A 6,009-nucleotide genomic window follows, 5' to 3' on the forward strand; every position below is an offset into this window, starting at 1 on the left:
CCCTGTCTTCTCCCTTCTACCCCTTTCTACCTCTGTCTCCCCCTGTCTACCCATGTCTCCCCCTGTCTCCCCATGTCTACCCCAGTCTCCCTCTGTCTACCCCTGTCTACCCGTCTCCCCCATCTACCTCTGTCTCCCATCTCCCTCCCTCTGTCTCCCATCTCCTTCTCTCTGTCTCCCTCTGTCTACCTGTCTCCCTTTTCAACCTGTCTACCTCTGTCTACCATCTCTTTCCCTCTGTCTCCCATCTCTCTCCCTCTTTCTACCTCTGTCTCCAATCTCTCTCCCTCGGTCTCCCATCTCCCTCCCTCTGTATTCCATCTCTCTCCCTCTTTCTACCTCTGTCTACCATCTCTCTCCTTCTGTCTCCAATATCTCTCCCTCTGTCTCCCATCTCCCTCCCTCTGTCTCCCTGTCAGGTGGAAGATGAAGGGGGATGGATAATCAGACTGGGTTATGACAGCAGAATGAGTCAGATGCAGGTAAAGAATCACTTCCTCCACTGCCTGTCTCACATTGGGCTCCCCTCTGTCAAATGGCCCTACCTGCATTTTTCTGCCTTCCTTCCTCCAGCAGACCTAAAGGGAGACCACCCAGGTTCTGTGCCCAGCTGGAATGCATCGTTCCTGGGTAGAGGAGGGGAGGCTATGTACCGGGGAGACGACAGAGGGGTTGAAAGCTGTGTGAGGGGAGAATGTGTGGTGTGCCACACAGATATGATGCATGTTGTGTCTCCTTGACCCCGCCGTGAACCCTCTCTACACACCATCCAGTCTCCTGTTCCCCTGAAATCAGACCTCAGGGAGCAGAGCTTGCAAGTCAGGGCCGGTTCCAGGCATAAGAGGTCGCTAGGCCCCCCCCCCCCCCCCAAAAAAAACCAACTCAGTCTTAACGGGGTCTTAACTTACTGTTGAGAGTTAGAATAGTAGAATACAGGTGTAAGTTAAACTTTTGGTTGTTCATCAGCAGTTGTAATTTTGTTTTGTCAGTCACTGACAATCACTCAATTAGCCATGTCAGCTAACAACTTTTAGACTGACTGGTAAGTTAGTCTAGCTAGTTATCTTAACATGTAGTAATCATGGCGGAATACCGACCAGGCACACAGGGCACATGCCCCTGGGGGCTTGTCCTCCAGAGGGCCCTCATTGATTTTATTAGTCACTCTCACTCAGATATCTGTCACGTTCTTCGTACAAAGGAGACCAAGGTGCAGTGTGGTATCTTCTTTATTTAATAGAATGAACACTGAACAAACTAGCAAAACAACAAAATGAACCGTGACGATAATATGAATAGTGCAGACAGGCAACTAAATATAGAACAAGATCCCACAAACACCAAAGGGGAAATGGCTACCTAAATATGATCCCCAATCAGAGATAACGATAAACAGCTGCCTCTGATTGGGAACCATATCAGGCCACCATAAACATACAAAACCCTAGACAATACAAAAACTAACGTATCCACCCTAGTCACACCCTGACCTAACCAAAAATGAAAGAAAACAGAGATATCTCAGGTCAGGGTGTGACAATATCATTAATTTGGCATAAGTCATGGCAAAATGTGTAAAATTGCAGGAAATTAGCTTTAAAACTGCAAAGAAAAACTATCTGTGCTCCATGGCAACATAAGTAGAATTGCATCACAATTGTTAAATAATTCTACCAAATTAATGGCAAAATGTGAACTGTAGAAAACTTGCTTTAAAACTGCAACATTTTCTCTACGTCCCATGACAAAATGTGTAGAATTGCAAGAAATGAACTTTAGAATGTACACCCACTAAAAAAAAAAGAATTGTGTGGTTTGGGCCTCAAAAAGTATGGAGCCGGACCTGGTGCAAGTCAATGGTCAGGAACAATCTAACGGTCTGTCACCAGTTGTATTCAACTGACAAGCAGTCCAGACCACAGAGTAGAACAGGAGTGAAAACCTCCTGGTACCTCTTCAGGAAATAGAGTTTGAGAACACTAGAGTAGAACATATGACCGAATGTGTGTGTCTGTGTGTGTGTGTGTGTGTGTGTGTGTGTGCGTGCTGACTTTTTCAGGTGCACGTACACGCGTTTCTCCGCTGCACACTGGCCCGGTTGCCAGCAGCATCCCGTGAGATGAGGAAAAATAATCAAATGGATATCATACGGTCACAGCGGGTAGCAATAACCTCATTATTATTCTGACGGTAGCCAAACGGCTTCCTGTCAGCGAATCGGTTATTTATTGCACCTTCCGTGCCAACCGTGGGGCACAAACCCTCTGTCTTTTAACCACTATAATTGGCTTCAAGCTGTTTCAGCGCGGAGACAGATGCGCTCGCTTTGTAGAAGAATCTCGAACTAACCATTTCTTAGTTCACCTTCAGTTAGAGGCAGACCATATGATATGGCCAAGTATACAACATGATGTCCAGCAAAACATGTCTGGAGACGCAACATTGGAGCCAGTGTTGGGGAAGCTACTCTGAAAATATACTAAAGTTTACCAAGCACAGGAGGTTGGTGACACCTTAATTGGGGAGAACGGGCTTGTGGTAACGACTGAACCGGAATCAGTGGAACGGTATAAAACACATGGTTTATGATAATAACTGAACCGGAATCAGTGGAACGGTATAAAACACATGGTTTATAATAATAACTGAACCGGAATCAGTGGAACGGTATAAAACACATCAAACACATGGTTTATGATAATAACTGAACCGGAATCAGTGGAACGGTATAAAACACATCAAACACATGGTTTATGATAATAACTGAACCGGAATCAGTGGAACGGTATGAAACACATCAAACACATGGTTTATGATAATAACTGAACCGGAATCAGTGGAACGGTATAAAACACATCAAACACATCGTTTATGATAATAACTGAACCGGAATCAGTGGAACGGTATAAAACACAAACTATGGAAAATATATTTTACTGAACGTTACTTATTTTGAAAAATGATGATCATATCTTGATCTGAAATGTTAACCTGGTCTCAGAGCATTTCGTATAACTTGTTAAATACACTCCATTTTGTATGATATGTTGCGTTTTTGTATGGTATGTATTAATTTGGGGGATATCCATCCTTCCTGTCAGCGAATCGGCATGATATGTTACGAATTACAATCCGTACTTAACGTTACGAATGAGCAAAACGTACCATATATTATGAACATGCTATGTATGATATGTTACGAATTCCAATTTGTTGTGGTTAATTTAAGCTAAGTGGCTAACGCTAACATTAGCTAGCTGGCTAATGTTAGCTTGGCTAACGGTTAGGGTTAAGGTTCGGGTTAAGGTTAAGGTTAGGAGTTAGGTTAAAGATGTAAGGTTAGGGTTAATGTTAGGGTTAGCTACCATACTAAGTATCTAAAAAGTAGTTGAAAAGTTGCGAATTAGCTAAAGTTGTTCGTGATGAGATTCGAACACGCCTTTGGGTTGCCAGACGTTTGCGTTATACACCCATCCATCCACCCCGACCAATCGCCTTCCTTTTGTTTTTACCTTTAGTAACCATCTGTCTCATGTAACCATAACAAATGTAACATATCAAACTAATTTGAGTGTCCCGGATTTACGTTACTTGTTTACGTTTAATCTATGAGACCAGGCTGGGAATGTCATAGACTACAAATTGGCAGGATAGATCACTCTGGTGTCAGAATGTGTAATTTAGCCTATTAAACACAAAAGCTGTGTTTCAATTGAGAATTAGGCAGGTCTGATGCAACAAAAAAAAAAAAAGAAATTATTGCCTACTTTAACCATATTTTATTTTTGTTTGGTGCAAAAATGTAGTGTGTTGTTCCAGCAGTTAGCTACATCACTACAAAGTAATCAACTACTGAAAACACTACCAAGATTTCAATTTAGTTCAACTGCCGACAAGCTAATGTAGTTAAATTACTAGTTGAACTACATGTAGTTTACTACCACCCCAACACTGATTAAAACTCATATTGTGATCAGTTAAGTGCCTCATGTCAAGGCTATCCAAAGGCTCAAACAATTCTGTGTAAATACTATAAATAATGGTTGTATTGCTCCTAGCTTGCTCATATCCCCAAATGACCTAACAGTGTCATAATTAAGGGGTTATGTTGGCTTGTTCATGAGAGCATTCCGTTTCAGTCCACATTATGAAATTAGATGGAGTTGGAAGGGAGTTGACTCCAACCCTGACAATACTATCAATGTTTAGATGATGGATCACCCGTCGTCAGACAGGCAGGATACTACATGCCAGGTTGACACTTTGTGGTCACCTAGCAACCCTCCAGCCTCCAGAGAGAGTGGGGTTAGAAAGGGGTGAGATGGGCAGGGGGAGCGAAGGGGTGGGGGGAGAGAGGGGGTGGGGCGGGCATTGAGGTGGAGGAGGGAGGTGGGCAGTGAGGCAGAGGGAGAGAGGGAGGAGGTGGGCAGTGAGAGAGGGGGAGGTGGGCAGTGAAGCAGAGGGAGAGGGGGCTGAGGTGGACAGTGAGGCAGGGTGAGAGGGGGGTGAGGTAGACAGTGAGGCAGGGGGAGAGGGGGCTGAGGTGGACAGTGAGGCAGTATAAGAGGGGGTGAGGTAGACAGTGAGGCAGAGGGAGAGAGGGGGTGAGGTAGACAGTGAGGCAGAGGGAGAGGGGGGGTGGGGTAGGCAGTGAGGCAGGGTGAGAGGGGGGTGAGGTGGACAGTGAGGCAGGGTGAGAGGGGGTGAGGTGGACAGTGAGGCAGGGTGAGAGGGGGGTGAGGTAGACAGTGAGGCAGGGTGAGAGGGGGCTGAGGTGGACAGTGAGGCAGTGTAAGAGGGGGTGAGGTGGACAGTGAGGCAGGGTGAGAGGGGGCTGAGGTGGACAGTGAGGCAGTGTAAGAGGGGGTGAGGTGGGCATATTTTCTCTACTTTTGCAAAAATGTTATACAGAATGTTATCACATCTTCAACCAAAACCTAATATCAGATAAAGGGAACCTGAATGAACAAATAACACAATAATTGCAAAATTCCTCCACAGCGACGTGAGAGACAGATCAACAACTACAGGAAGTGTTTGGTTGGAGTCATTACAGCTAAAAGGTGGCACAGCCAGTTATTGAGTGTAAGGGGGCAATTACTTTTCACACAGGGAAATTGGGTGTGGCATAATTTTGTTAATTAAATAAATAAAATAAGTATATATTGTTTTGTTATTCGTAAAAATAAAATACTTTTTTTTACAGCACTGCACATTCTGCAATCTATTGATCTCAATATATTGAATTGAAAAGTGAACATGATGAGAAACATAGAAAGCCATGAGTTTGACTACAAGCTACATTCAGATCTTAATTTGATCAACCTGTTGTCACTGAGAATTTTCCTGCGTTGCAGGATTGACATAAATTCACTGAAAACCACTAACACATGATTATATTAACATTATTGCACTGTAATGTAGCCCAATTTCGGGCCAGCTAATAGCCTAACCACCGATCAAGCAACATTACATCACGGAAAAGTGTGAATGGACTAAATGTTAAAATCCTGTTGATGCAAGATTATTTTGCTGCGACAATACTGGTCAAATTAAAATCCTACACATCTAACATCCATTAAAAAGGTGAAATATGCAGAAATCACTCCGCCATTTCCTAGTTGCTAAAATTCGAATAGTTTTCCTAGTTTACACAAAACAGAGTGTAGAGAATCATTGTACCATCTAAATCGCTGTGATATATATTTTCAATAGCCCAGAAATATAGCATTTTCAGCTGTTTGAAGCTGGTGTACAAAAAACAGAAAGTAAAAGATGCCAAAAACGAAACATAGCATAGAAATAGTATACATAGAACAGATATAACAGCTTCTTAGACTTATATTCAATAATTACATATCTATAACTCACATTTCTATGTGAATCTGGTCGGGTCGCCCAAAAGTTATATATATTTTTAGCTTTAACCTCTACTGACTCCCCATCGAAACTTAAGAATGGGAAGCATAGAAATAGTATACATAGAACAGATATAACAGCTTCTTAGAC

Source organism: Oncorhynchus clarkii, chromosome 5, assembly GCF_045791955.1.
Source record: "Oncorhynchus clarkii lewisi isolate Uvic-CL-2024 chromosome 5, UVic_Ocla_1.0, whole genome shotgun sequence".
NCBI lineage: Eukaryota > Metazoa > Chordata > Actinopteri > Salmoniformes > Salmonidae > Oncorhynchus > Oncorhynchus clarkii.